This window comes from Carassius auratus, chromosome 22 (genome assembly GCF_003368295.1).
Source record: "Carassius auratus strain Wakin chromosome 22, ASM336829v1, whole genome shotgun sequence".
NCBI lineage: Eukaryota > Metazoa > Chordata > Actinopteri > Cypriniformes > Cyprinidae > Carassius > Carassius auratus.
In genome coordinates, this window is record NC_039264.1 from 16,117,690 (window position 1) to 16,133,825 (window position 16,136).

Genomic DNA, 16,136 nt, shown 5'->3' on the forward strand with positions numbered 1-16,136 from the left:
ATGAATCTCACTACAGGACAGACGCAAGCTTGGGCTCCATTGGACAGAATGGGACAGTTAAATCCCCAAGTTGTCCATTATTTCTGACATTTTCTCTCTTTTAGTGTATTTTCCCAAAATAGGTTTTTCAGGTAAACAAGATATTTGATGTCAAAATACTATTTTATGTTTGTAACTAAAATAACTTGCCTTAATTTCACTGTTTCAGATTATGTTACATTAGATTATACTGCAGTACTTTTAAAAACATTCTACACCAAAGCTATTCAAATAAAATACCATAAAAAGTTTTCCTAAACATGACTTGCAGTTTCCGTATTTGGTTGACCAGAAATCAGCATGCAACATTTAGAAAATGTAAATTTTTTTGCAACTAAAATCAAACGTTTTTAAAAACGAAAGACCTAAAAAAAAACAAAAAAAAACATTAACTATAATAATAGGATACTAATATCCTAATAAGCTAACATTTTTGGTAATGCGTAATGGGATCTTGGATGTCAGAAGGTTTATAATCATTGCAAGAAGGCTTTCTAACAACATCATTACAAGGTTTTTACAATGTTACGATTTTTTAAGTATATTACAGATATATGATTAAAACATTATTGCAATATTATTATATATATTTGAAAAAAAAAATACAATGTAGTTGTTCTAATGAAGTATCACTCTTATGGTATCTGTATTTAATTAGTAAACACTTTACTTTTAAAGAAATATACGCCAGATATATAAGAACATAAGAATGTAGGCATTTTGAGTTGTGGGTCGGACGTCTCAAGGTTTATAAAACGTTGCAAGAAGATTTTCTAACAATATCATTACAACGTTTCTGCAGTGTTTTTGTATTGAGATTTGCATACATCGCTATAACAATATTCCTACAATGTTATGAAAATAAAAAATAAATTAGTAAACACTGTTAAAGAATAAAAAAAAAAATAATAGCCTTGCGTAGTAGCAGGTTGGATGTCACAGAGTTTATAAAACATTGCAAGATGATTTTCTAACAATGTTTTTATAACATTTCTACAATGATATTACTTTTTTTTTACTTTCAAGGCTAAGAATGAAAAAAAATTATCTTTTCAGGATTTTCGAAGGAAACAGACAGACAGCAAGAAACAACAACAAATGTTAATTACAACATTTTTTTTTATCAAATTCCCATTCATGTATGGTACTTTAGTTAATAAACACTTTACTTTTAAGGAAATTTATGGTAAAGAAGATTTTGTGATGCCACAAGATTTAAGGAAATGTTGCATTTTCTAACAAAGTCACTAAAACATTTCTGCATTGTTTTTTTTGTCTTAGAAAAAAAAAGTAGCGCCCATCACAAGGTTTATTACAAAGTTTATGCATGTTATAAAAAAGTTTTTAATTATGTATTTATTATTAAAAAATATATATTATGGCTAAAAATACTGTAAATAAAACATTATTGTGGTATTTTCAGTACTTTAGAGAAACATTTTTACCATAAAGTTCTGCTAGGAAAATTATCCTTCAACTAGTAAAAAACATAAATAAATAAACAGCATTGTATAGGAGCAGTTTGGGCATTAAAAGGTTTATAAAATGTTGCAAGAAGATTTTCTAACAACATCATTACAATGTTTCTGCAAAGGTATGACTTTTTAAACTTTAAAGGCTGAGGATTAAAACAAACTGTGATTTTTTTTTTCAGGACTTTTGAAAAAAAAAATAGCGCAAATTTAGTATATTTATCGCAAAATTGCGATTTATTTTCAAAACGCTTTCAAAAAATAACTTTTCTTGCAGCGATTGTATTCAATTAGTTAACACTTTACTTTTTAAGGAAATTTATAAGATAAAAATAAAAATTGCAATGCTACGATATTTCTAAAAACGTTGCAGTAAGATTTTCTAACAATGCCGTTACAATGTTATGAAAACACTTATATATAAAAGCTTAAGAATGTAGGATAGAAACATCATTACTGTTTAGAACTCATAGAACCCGTAGTTTTGCCAGTCAGGCGATGTGACTTTGTGTTTTTATGCAGCGTTGATTATTGTGAGAGCAGAAAAGCGGTGGCGGTGAGCAGGGTAACTCCGGGTAAAGGAGCTGGCGCACTTGCATTTGAGCATGCACATTTATTTTTACACCGCGTTTGTGTTCCTCTGCGACATGCGGCATGTCTTTGCCTCGGCACTGAGCTGCTTAGCATTCTAGAGGCTGGTTACCACTCGCTGGCTTTGATCAAACCCTGTTTCTAGACACCGCTCCGCCTTTACTCTGCTTGCCATGAAAGATCCTGACGCCCATAACCTCTGCATCTCTCCCACAAATCCTCTCCGCTCTTTCCTGATGGCCTATGGGTGGTTTTGAAGGAATGTCATAGGTTGTTATGAGTGGGTGAGAAGTGGCAAGCTCTCGGAGGTTCCCTCAGCCCTGTCCTCGCATCCCGCGCTAAGCCGTTTGTTGCTGGCGTGACAGTAGCAACCGCTAACCGTTGCTAAAAGTGGCCTGCTTTTCCTAGCACTGGCTAATCTCACTTTGTTTCGCCAAGCTCCCAGTTTCCACAAAGCACCTAAATAACAGCACTGGCTTGTAAGAGCCGGCCCGGGTCGAGCAGGAGGGATTTACAGTCCATCGCTGCAGATTAATCGATGCCCGCTAAATGTATTCATACACTTATAATTCAAGGCTGGATGTTAATCATTCAATCCTAGAGTGTTTTTGTTTGTGGCTAGGGACTTTGTTTTTTCTTCTTTCTGTCTGCCGAATGCCTAAAATATTTAACAGGGCTTGTGCTATTTTTGGATGGAAGCTCATTCTCCCTCTCTGTGTGTGTTCCTTTGCTTTTTCTCTTTTCGAACCATGATACAACCACTTCTGAAATACAGTCGGATGCAGTTTACGGCTGTGCCAAGAAGCAGCAGAGAGTAGGGCTTCGAGGTATGACAGCGTTGAAATGTAGAGATTGCATTCATATGTGATGCTGTTCTACAAAATCAAACACCAAGCAGAAAGTGTTTTGTTTGGGAATCCTTTTTTTTTTTTTTTTTTTTTTAAGGGCTGTCTAATTCTTGTCCACCTCCACCTTTTAATGTGAGGCTTCATACTTATCATTGTGTTTGTTTGTTTGAGTTGTTAATATTCTTCTTATTATTAGTGCAGCTTATTTTGTAAACTTAATAATATTAATAAAAGGTTACACTTCATTTTTAGATTAAACAAGGAAACCTAAAGTAAAGTGTTACCTAATAATAATAATAATAATAATAATAATAATAATAATAATAAATATGTATTTATAATTAAGTGTATTTAAGTTATTTTTAAACTAAATTATTATTATTATTATTATTATTATCATTTGCATTTTGGTTACCTATAATAATAATACTACTACTACTAATAATAATTTGTTTATTTGTTTGTTTATTTTTAAACTACATATTATTAATAATATTATTATTGTTTTAATTTGTTTTAATGTTAACTATAATAATGATAATAATAATAATAATAATAATTATTATTATTATTATTATTATTATTTATGTATTTATTTATTGTTCAGTTTATTTTAAAACTACATTTTATTCTTATTATTATTATTATTATTTATGTATTTATTTATTGTTCAGTTTATTTTTAAACTACATTTTATTATTATTATTATTATTATTATTATTATTATTATTATTATTATTATTATTATTATTATTAACCATTTCATCTTATTAAAGCTCTATACATTTAATAAATAAACACATACATGTCTATAATGAATTTTTTTCTTCCAGATAATATCTCTAATTCAGAAAATATTATTATTATCCATTTATTATATTGGCCATATTCTGGAAATAATTACTTCCATTGGCTTGAGTTTTTAATGTTTTTAATACAATATAAATTTGAAGCAAAATTATATTAGTTAGACATACCTAGACTTTTTTCAGAAAATGTATTTATAATAATTTTTTTTTAAGCAAACACCTCACTGTATTCTGTTGAATTTCTTAGATCTATTTTTGGTTCAGCCACACAGTCCTAGCAGAGAATATATGGAGGCCAAAACAAGTTTGCGGTTTCGACAGCGATTGGTGCTTTGAAGATATCCTGATGCAAATGAAAGAAGTTGGCAGGTGTCACCATTCACTAAGGACATGTAGCCTATCAGCGTGCATGTTAATCACTTTCAATGCATCCTAGATCTGTCTGTTTTTCACCTCTTTCTTCTTTCCCTGCTGTGCATCTGTCCATCATGATGACAGACAGATGGGATGCACCCTGGAAAAAGAAAATCTGCATGGAAATCTGCTGTTGTGACAGACAGAAAGAGCAAAGTCCTGTACTCGGAGACAAATCTCAGGCAGAAAAGCTAATCTAAGAGCAGATTCGGTTGCTAATGCTCTTAGCCTTTGCGCCCCGTCCTGGTACAGTTCGTCCACCTCGGTGCGATTTCCCACAAGGGATAAAGGTCGGATTCGTGTTGGCTCACTGTCAGTCGTCCACATGGTGTTGATGTCAACTCACTTCTTCTTAAAGGACTGTCACAAATCGACAGACGTCATGAGACGTTTGAAGGTTTGAAGTGCCGTTTTCAGCATCAGTGATGAATGTTAAACACTTGCTTCTGCCCAATTAAATTTGAAGCCTTCAGATATTATTTTTGGATACTTCTATCCTCACTTATGAAAAGGCATTTCCTTTTTGGTTACTGCTTGGTCAAATACAGTATGCTGCTCACTGACGAAACCTGGTGAAGCGCATTAATCTGGTTGACCACGTAAGTGTAGCTAAAGATGTATCGATGTTAACATTGTCACTGATTCATTTTTACGTTTTGGTTACTAATAAATGGTATTAAAATCCTAAAAATACTCAAAACACAATCCAAATTCTTTCCTTTTTGTCGAAATAAATGAAAACGTAAAATACTAATTGTATTAATAATGAATGAACTAAAATATATCATTTAAAATCCTGCATTCTAATTTACAAAATGTAAAAATATATTCGCTAATTATTTGTATTAATAAAAGTGTTTGTAATGTTTTTATAAAGTTTTTAACGATATTTAATATTATTATTATTATATTTAAAATATATTACATAAAACATTACAAAATAAAGTTGTTCAGGTATTTAATTCTAAACATATACTATAGTTTAAAAAAATATTATTATTATTATTATTATCACGTTTTGTAAATGATTGCAATTATTATATTAATAATAAAGTTCTGTTACTATTACTGCTTTTAGAATTTACTTAATTTTTCATCCGTGTGTGTGTGAATGCATAGAAACATTTATCAAATTTATGAAAATATATTTATAAATGATTATATTAACAGCTGAAACAAAGTGTATAAATCTGTATTTAAAATAATATATTTTTAATGCTATTTAAATGGTGTTTTCTCTAGTGATGCATAGGTACTTTTGCTAAGTATATTGTGCATAAATAGATATTTTTAAGGGAAAATGAGCATATGCATGGAAATCCATTATCAACTGATACAATAAATTAGGGAAATCTGTAATATCAGCTGATGACTGCTAGTAAACTGGTATATTAAACATCTCAACTTGTAGATGCCTGAGCTAGTGAAGCAGCCAGTTGAGGATTGAACAGAGCAAGCATTACCTTTCCCTCACAGTAGACATGGAGATTGTGCTCCTTCATTATCTTCACCAAAGTGTTTCAAAACAAATGTCACCCATAGGTTTATTACGACACTCGCAGGTCCTAAAAATCCCGCCCTCTCCGTTGCATATCACCTCAAGCGTGAGAACCAAACATGCTGTCTGGGATTAGACTCAAAGGTCATATATGTCCCAGTTAGCGTGCCGTTTATGGTGAGATAAAAGAGTGAGGTTTGAGGAATAGCTTTGAATACTCGACCTGAAGAGCAGCATGTAGGATTTTCCTCGTGTCTCGAGTGTACGAGCGCCTTCAAATGAGCTTTTTCCACACATGGCTTCCCAGAGTCCAACACAAAGCCCTTGTTGAAGCGGTGAGATGGTTTCTCATTAGAGAGCTGGTTGCTTTTCTCCAGTTCTTTGACTTTACCGCAAGGGCTGAGATGTTCAACATTTGACGATTTGGTTTTCGGATTAGCGCCATGATGGATTATACAACTGGTGGTCTAGACCATTTAGATTGCTTGCTGTTTAGTGTCCTAGTTTATTTCGTGATCACTTTTTTCCTGGTTAAAATGTTGTTTACTAGTTAGGAGCCCATTAAATTGAGTATTATGGATTTGGGGACCCAAAAAGGAAAATTTTAGGTCAACTTTAGGTCATCCAAGATGTAGCTGAGTTTGTTTCTTCATCAGATTTGAAGAAATGTAGCATTGCATCACTGCTCACCAATGAATCCTCTGTAGTGAATGGGTGCCGTCAGAGTCCAAACAGCTGATAAAAACCTCACAATAATCCACAAGCAATCCACACCACTCCAGTCCGTCAGTTAACATCTTGAAAAGCTTGAAAAGTTATGTTTTTGTAAGAAACAAATGCATAATTAAGACATTTTAACTTCGAAACATTGCTTAACATTGTTTCCTCCAGTGAAAAGGTCACATCAAAATCCACAAACATATTTCGTTTGAACGATTTTAGACTGTTTTTGGCTTGTAAACGGAGCTTGATCTGTACAAATTTCGCTTCTGGCAATTTTTTTTTTTACTGAGTAAAGCAATATTATGGATTACAAACTCCTCTAGATCTTGGATGATCTGAGGTAGAGTATATTTTCAACAAATCTTCATTTTTGGTGAATGTTGTTTCTCAAGGCAGAATAACGTGAACTAGATGTGGGACTGAAGGTCACACAGCCCAGACTGGCGGGTCACGTTGGAATCATGCATATCAATTATTTTTATTTCTTGTTTTTGGCTGACGCTCGGAGTGGCCAATTTGGGTGCTCGTTTTAGATCGCTGGCATTCCAGGCAAGGTAAGCGGCCACATTTAACCACCGGTTCTGGTGTTTTATTGGTGTGGCGTCGCTCCAGCATAAATGAATAGGTGTTACGGTGCCCAGCTCGGCCTCTGCTCAGTGGGTGAATGCAGCATAATGTGTAAATATAACCATAATCCAATTTAACTGTCGAGAAAATATACAGATGGTGCACTTCGATTTAAGCTTAGCACGTGAGAATCTCATGAAACCATGTCTAGGTCACATTTTAAGGTTAAATTTATATTTATTTTGGACGTGATTATTCAGTTTGACAGCACTATCATTATTGTTGTTAAATTCTTCCTATTGGTTGTTATTGTTCAATATTTTTGGGCCATTTAGCAGTGTTTGATATGCTATTAAATCGTAATTATTTTAATGAATGACTAATTGTTCTAAAATTAAAAGGAAAAGGGGAAAAAAAGGAAGGGGAAAAAAGTTCTTATAACCTGCTATTAACAATTTCAAGAGTAAATGTATTTGTCACACTGTAAATTTACAACAAAGGGCAATATATGTTAAACTAGTGATTGAAATGGTAACTTAAGAAAAATAATGATGAGAAAATTGTAAAAATAAATTGTGATTTACACTTTCTCTTGTTCATATGTAAACATTAAATTAAAATCTTGAGGGTGAAATAAAAAAAAGAGGAAAAAAACTATTATCAGTGGTAAATCCACTGAAATAAATAAACTATTTATACACCATAAATGTTTTAGAAATTGTTTATTTATGCATTAAATGTAATAAACATAAAAAGTGTATACATTAATTTTTAAAAATCATTTGATTATATATTTATGTATGTAATGCATTTATTAAAATAATAATGCATTGTAAATGGGGATTAAATATGGGATGGAAATATTCTTAATTTTGTGAAAATTCTTAAAGTATAATTCCTTGATTATTTCTTTGATTATGGGTTGAAATAGACTGTGTTCTTAAATGGTTTTGTGAGATTTAATAACACAGCAGCTGTGCAGTGCACAGAGTCAGCTCCTCTATACGTGCCGGTGACACTTGATTCAAATAAAACGAGATGAAAACAATCCAATCCAGACTCGCTCCTCTGGCTGCACATTCTGAGGAGAGGGATCTTGACATCCGTGCACCTGCATTTTTAATTTCCACCCTGACCACTCTTCAGGCCTCTGGTTCCTCCAGCAGAGATCAGTCAGAGCCAGATGGAGATGTCTTTTCCCGCAAGTCATATATTACTCTTTCATTCCCCTATCTCTCTCTGTCATGAAGCAAAGGACTTTACTGAAAACGTCTCCTGCCAGTGCTCCTCCGTCACAGGGTTTCAGGCGAGCCGAAGTGCTCCAAATGTAAAAATAGCATGACGTACTGTCTGCCGTTTGCCAATGTAATAATAAAAAAAAATGATTTGTTAGCGTCTGACTCTTTAGTGCTGGGTAAAACACAGGAGCCAATAACCAGAGACTTATAGATGTAATCGAATGAAGAATCACTCGGCTCAAATTACGACCAATCTAGGCGCAAGGACAAAATGTACATATCTGTAATGCATCCTCATTACATTTACTGGAGCCATTCAGAGATCAGGTGACGGACATTAAAACAGATAAAATCCCTTTGGATTTCATTGTAGGAGTGACTTTGGAAGGTCTTTTTTTTATTTGGGACAGTAAGAAACTACCCAGAACACTCTAGCAACTGCAAAGCAACATAAAAACCCTTTAGGACAGCCTAGCGATCACTATAACGCAATCTGAACACATTATCAACTGAACATATTATGACAAAAAACGACAAAAAAACATTTAGAACACCTTAGCGACTGCACAGTAATATGTTAAAAATCATTGAGAACAACCTAGCAACTAGTAAAATCCAACTGGAACACCTTAGTGATTGAACAACAATGTTAAAAACCATTTAGAACACCCTAACAACCTCTAAAATCCAAGTAGCGATTGAACAACAATGCTAAAACCATTTAAAACTCCCTAGCAACCGCTAAAATCCAATCGGAACACCGTAGAGATTGAACAACAATGCTAAAACCATTTAGAACACCATAGAAACCGCTAAAATCCAATCGGAACACCGTAGCGATTGAACAACAATGCTAAAACCATTTAGAACTCCCTAGCAACCGCTAAAATCCAATCGGAACACCGTAGAGATTGAACAACAATGCTAAAACCATTTAGAACACCATAGAAACCGCTAAAATCCAATCGGAACACCGTAGCGATTGAACAACAATGCTAAAACCATTTAGAACTCCCTAGCAACCGCTAAAATCCAATCGGAACACTGTAGAGATTGAACAACAATGCTAAAACCATTTAGAACTCCCTAGCAACCGCTAAAATCCAATCGGAACACCGTAGCGATTGAACAACAATGCTAAAACCATTTAGAACTCCCTAGCAACCGCTAAAATCCAATCGGAACACTGTAGAGATTGAACAACAATGCTAAAACCATTTAGAACTCCCTAGCAACCGCTAAAATCCAATCGGAACACCGTAGCGATTGAACAACAATGCTAAAACCATTTAGAACTCCCTAGCAACCGCTAAAATCCAATCGGAACACCGTAGCGATTGAACAACAATGCTAAAACCATTTAGAACTCCCTAGCAACCGCTAAAATCCAATCGGAACACCGTAGAGATTGAACAACAATGCTAAAACCATTTAGAACTCCCTAGCAACCGCTAAAATCCAATCGGAACACCGTAGAGATTGAACAACAATGCTAAAACCATTTAGAACTCCCTAGCAACCGCTAAAATCCAATCGGAACACCGTAGAGATTGAACAACAATGCTAAAACCATTTAGAACACCCTAGCAACCGATAAAATCCAATCGGAACAACGTAGCGATTGAACAACAATGCTAAAACCATTTAGAACTCCCTAGCAACCGCTAAAATCCAATCGGAATACCGTAGCGATTGAACAACAATGCTAAAACCATTTAGAACTCCCTAGCAACCGCTAAAATCCAATCAGAACACCGTAGCGATTGAACAACAATGCTAAAACCATTTAGAACTCCCTAGCAACCGCTAAAATCCAAGCGGAACAACGTAGAGATTGAACAACAATGCTAAAACCATTTAGAACTCCCTAGCAACCGCTAAAATCCAATCGGAACACCGTAGCGATTGAACAACAATGCTAAAACCATTTAGAACTCCCTAGCAACCGCTAAAATCCAATCGGAACACCGTAGCGATTGAACAACAATGCTAAAACCATTAAGAACTCCCTAGCAACCGCTAAAATCCAATCGGAACACCGTAGCGATTGAACAACAATGCTAAAACCATTTAGAACTCCCTAGCAACCGCTAAAATCCAATCGGAACACCGTAGAGATTGAACAACAATGCTAAAACCATTTAGAACTCCCTAGCAACCGCTAAAATCCAATCGGAACACCGTAGAGATTGAACAACAATGCTAAAACCATTTAGAACTCCCTAGCAACCGCTAAAATCCAAGCGGAACACCGTAGCGATTGAACAACAATGCTAAAACCATTTAGAACTCCCTAGCAACCGCTAAAATCCAATCGGAACACCGTAGCGATTGAACAACAATGCTAAAACCATTTAGAACTCCCTAGCAACCGCTAAAATCCAATCGGAACACCGTAGCGATTGAACAACAATGCTAAAACCATTTAGAACTCCCTAGCAACCGCTAAAATCCAATCGGAACACCGTAGAGATTGAACAACAATGATAAAACCATTTAGAACTCCCTAGCAACCGCTAAAATCCAATCGGAACACCGTAGCGATTGAACAACAATGCTAAAACCATTTAGAACTCCCTAGCAACCGCTAAAATCCAATCGGAACACCGTAGCGATTGAACAACAATGCTAAAACCATTAAGAACACCATAGAAACCGCTAAAATCCAATCGGAACACCGTAGCGATTGAACAACAATGCTAAAACCATTTAGAACTCCCTAGCAACCGCTAAAATCCAATCAGAACACCGTAGCGATTGAACAACAATGCTAAAACCATTTAGAACTCCCTAGCAACCGCTAAAATCCAATCAGAACACCGTAGAGATTGAACAACAATGCTAAAACCATTTAGAACTCCCTAGCAACCGCTAAAATCCAATCAGAACACCGTAGAGATTGAACAACAATGCTAAAACCATTTAGAACTCCCTAGCAACCGCTAAAATCCAATCAGAACACCGTAGAGATTGAACAACAATGCTAAAACCATTTAGAACACCATAGCAACCGCTAAAATCCAATCGGAACACCGTAGCGATTGAACAACAATGCTAAAACCATTTAGAACTCCCTAGCAACCGCTAAAATCCAATCAGAACACCGTAGAGATTGAACAACAATGCTAAAACCATTTAGAACTCCCTAGCAACCGCTAAAATCCAATCGGAACAACGTAGCAATTGAACAACAATGCTAAAACCATTTAGAACTCCCTAGCAACCGCTAAAATCCAATCAGAACACCGTAGAGATTGAACAACAATGCTAAAACCATTTAGAACTCCCTAGCAACCGCTAAAATCCAATCAGAACACCGTAGAGATTGAACAACAATGCTAAAACCATTTAGAACTCCCTAGCAACCGCTAAAATCCAATCAGAACACCGTAGCGATTGAACAACAATGCTAAAACCATTTAGAACTCCCTAGCAACCGCTAAAATCCAATCGGAACACCGTAGAGATTGAACAACAATGCTAAAACCATTTAGAACTCCCTAGCAACCGCTAAAATCCAATCGGAACACCGTAGAGATTGAACAACAATGCTAAAACCATTTAGAACTCCCTAGCAACCGCTAAAATCCAATCAGAACACCGTAGCGATTGAACAACAATGCTAAAACCATTTAGAACTCCCTAGCAACCGCTAAAATCCAATCGGAACACTGTAGAGATTGAACAACAATGCTAAAACCATTTAGAACTCCCTAGCAACCGCTAAAATCCAATCGGAACAACGTAGCAATTGAACAATCTGGTTAATTATGTACTATAAGTAAAAATTAATTAATTAATTTGTTTGTAAAAATATGTAACATTACAGTTTTGTTTTAATAAGTGGAATTTTATCAAATTTATAAATGCTGCCAAGTTTTCAGTGTACTATTTTTATGTAATAAACTGGGTATTGCATTTCTTATTTCCAAAAAATATCTCGCTCAAAAGTGTTAAAAGAAACGTTGATGGGGCTGTTAAGGAACCTGCATTCTGAAATGTATTCTTCTTTGTTCTCGTCACATCCTCTACCTTTAATCCTCCACATATTTTACTTGACTAAACTGATCAGAGTCAAAGTTCAGTTCAGGATTAGTTGATTAGTTAGGCTGAGTTAATCGGGAGCGAGCCACTATGGAAAAATCTTTCTTTATTTATTTTAACTCTTTGAAAGTCTTATCCCAATCCAGCAGAGTTCTTTATCCGCTCTTATCCTGCTCTTAACCTTTGAATCTCCACAGACACTCATCAGGCGGCTCTGCTGGGAACAAAAGCGCCTGACAGGCCTGTATGATAACTATTACAGATGAGAAACGCCATGCCTCTAAATTTACACATCTATCTTGCTTAGGAATATTTTGAAATCTATATGCTAATTAATAGTTTTATCTTTCCGCCCAAGTCTCACAATGTCCTATTATAAAAGCTTCCAAGACCTCTTCTGGCTCTTTGAGTGAGTATAATGTCACATTACTTTTTAAAGTATTTAAGGAACAAATTCTATGCTTTTTGTGAGATCCCTGTTATTAGATAAACTGTTTTCCACCATGTTACAAGAAACCCTGTTACTGATTCTAGTATTTGTAGTGCTGACTGGCCTGGATTTGCATGGAATGGAACATCTAAAAATAATATATATATATATATTTTGTTTAAACATTTTTATATATTTTTTTGTAATTGCATTTCTTGTATAGTCTCTAAATAAATAAATACACACACACACACACACACACACACACACACACATATATATATATATATATATATATATATATGTGTGTGTGTGTGTGTGTGTGTGTGTGTGTGTGTGTGTGTGTGTGTCTCATATACCCTATTTCTGCGAAAGGATTTTTGTTCTCTATTATCTTTTTTTTTTTTTTGTCTCCTCTACAGTATCAAGTCTATATTCAAACACCATGTAATTTATTTTATCCTTTGCATGTTTATGAAAAATCCATGCCCTGGTCTGTAGACTCCACTGCAGTGGTTTATCAGACATGAAGAGTTCCCGAAAGCAAGCAGAGAGTAATGCGAGTCTCTATAACCTGAACCGCCTGGCTATTCTAAAACTATCGATCATGGGGCTCCAAACCCCCATCCCAGCATCTCTAGTGGCTTCTCGGGTTGCTTGCATCATCATCATGGTGTGGAACCAGTGTAAAGCGACAGCTTGATAGAACGACCTTCGACCTAGACAGAGGTCAAAGGTCTAGATAGGCGTTTCTCCTAAATGACAGTCCATACTCACAATGCCTTAAACTGAAGGACGAGGACTGGAGAGGGATGAAAACAAAAGGGTTACTCAACTGTATCAGTGAATAATTGAGAACACAGGAGGTAAGAAATTCATTTTCCGTAGTTTAAAAGAGGGTAAAATAAAACATGTTTCAGTTTTATGCATCAAGGGATGCATATTACATGTTTTTATTTTTTTTTATTTCATTTGAAAGTCCCTCTATTTCTGACCTACTTTTTAATGCTTTAACTTTAGCCATACACAGCAAAATATAATTTACATAAACGGTGCCTTTAAATAACAATTCAATCCAATGGAGGGAAAAATAAATAAATAAAACTAGAAATAGCATGGAATATTTAACAGAAGGGGTAAGAAACAAATGCACGTAAAATAATCCCCAATAGAACTGCATCGCATATATTTTTAGTTGCACTTTAGTTTGTAGCTATGATATGTCTGTCAACGATGTAACCGAATGTAGCCAGAAAATTGGTTGTAATCTGAGAGAATCGGCAGCATATGTAGGGATCTCGCCTGAGGGGCTAATGTGTCCCGTGAGTACAAAGTGGTCCACGCAGCAGAGCGCCCATTTACTCCTGTGTGAAGGGGAATTTAACAGACGATTGCTCGATCTGAAGAGGGCTACGTGCCATTAGCGAGCCCTGTGGGACAACGTACACTAGAGGCTAAGCCTTACTTATAAGGTTGGACTTCATCAGAGAAAAACTCCATTTGCACAAGTGTGCAAATGTGAGTTACTGGCCACAGTCTTGTTTTACATACTTAAGGTTCGCTCTGTTTGACCACTGAGTTTGTGTGTCTTGCAGGTTCTAGTGCACGACTTGGCATTTTAAAGATGCAGCGCCCAAGTTAAAACTAAAAATCTAGATCTCTCTTTGCTTCCATCCCATTCCCTGGAATTTATTTATTTATTTATTTTTTACACAAAAACGTGATCTTTGTGAATTTGCCATTAACAAACCTCCTTAACACTAGGGGGCAACAGAGTTGCTTTGAAATGTTCGCGCTATTAGTCAGAGCTAGCTGAAAACATGGCTGACTTCAGCTAACTCTCTTTAAACAGTTTTTTCTTTCTGTCATGAGAGTATTTGACCTGAAAGACAAGGTGCGCATTAAATATCGCATGCGATTTATCATGCAGCCCTTCTAAGCATTATGCAAAATTGCGAAGTATTTTACAGCTAATGGCGAACAAAAAAACTGAACAATACATCCTTGATCTTCACCATTAAACGACCTATTAAATGGGCCTAGGAGGAAATTCATACGAGACACGAGAGGAAATGATGGTTCGGATCTTAACGGGATTCTGTATTGGCGTAGCGTGTTCTACAATTAGTCTTGTGAGCTCATCGATTTAAGCCCACTATCTAGCAAGAGACGAGACGTGCAGATCCATTGTGGGTGTTTTTACCCAGAGGGGCCGTCCTGATTGCTGTCCAGATGTCCATTACTTTAATTGAGAGTAAGGAACAGCAGACTGCCAACTTGAGAGAGAGAAGGAGATAAGACAGGAAGAGGTAAAGTGCAGGGATGAGATGCTATTCCTGGTCAAAACATTCCACTTTGCCTCTGTTCTAAGTGCTGGAGCAATCCTGTCGTCCTGTTGGTGCATTAATGTCTCCTCTGTCTATACAATCATATAATGGGATCCCTCTTCTGCACTATCCTAAATAATGTTACAGAAAAGGCCATTTTTATTGTGTTCCCTTGTGGATTTTTGCATAACACGACCAGGCATTTAAATAAACAGGGTTCATTTTATTAGTATGTTGACTTTAAACTATTTTGCTATGAGTTATTCAGTCACGTACAACTGCGAAGGTCATGTTTCTAGATGACGTCCGTCGAGGCTTAGTTCATTCCAGTGTCATTTAGGATGACAATACCTTTATGTAGGTCTCACAGGGACTGTAGTCTGAGTTTGTGGAGACGCCAAGCTTAGGGACAAAGCCTTGTATTTGTTTTGAAAGGTTCCCTTTTCATAGTTTGTAGTGTTTTAGATATTTCTGGGGTGATAATTTAGTTGGGTATGGTTTTATTTTACAACAGTTGCTTGTTCGGAGGATATGAGATCATTTGTCTCGGCTGCATTTTAATTGTGGTTTGTTTGTTTTTCTAACATTTATTTGATTAAGGCGCCATGGTCAAACCGAAAACTGAAAATACATTTGTGAATTTTAATAATAAATCAGTTTGAAATGGAAGCAGTATTGTTAGGAATATAACATAGGCTTTGCAAGAGACATTTTTTTTTTCTTAGCAAATAAATTGTGCCTCTTAATTAACTCGCAAATTAATCCGCTCAAGACTTTCATATTTTGAACAATTATAGGACTTTTTTTTCTGATTAATAGTCAAAGTAAGCGTGGGAGTACTGCTTCTAATAATTATAATGCCTGATATAATGGATGATTTTAATCAAGGAAATTAAAATGAGACACAAACCTTGTGTCTTTCGTGATCAATTGCAGTAACTTGCCTGCCATCACTGAATATTACAGAAGCGGTTTAACTCGAGTGACATATTTGTTTTAGGGCCTGATGGCTGATTTACGATGGTTATTTTGGGCTTTCAAACAACAGGTGATATCAACAATGAGATTTATCCATGTGCGACCACTACAATCTTGCAGGCTTTGCATTCAGTTCAGCCAAAACTGTGTTTCAGTGT

At 35.5% G+C, this 16,136-nt stretch overlaps 1 protein-coding gene across 6 annotated transcripts in view; it reads left to right on the forward strand.

Moving 5' to 3' along the window:
- pcbp4 (poly(rC) binding protein 4) overlaps positions 1-16,136 on the forward strand; it is an 82,391-nt gene that overhangs the window by 12,942 nt on the left and 53,313 nt on the right. Inside the window, exon 1 of one of the 6 annotated variants that reach the window (XM_026197919.1) lies at positions 13,178-13,539. The exons of the other annotated variants lie outside the window; for them this stretch is intronic. The gene's annotated coding sequence lies outside the window, so the exon portion shown is untranslated. Of the gene's footprint in view, positions 1-13,177; positions 13,540-16,136 lie in introns of those variants that run through there. 6 annotated transcript variants of the gene reach the window in all.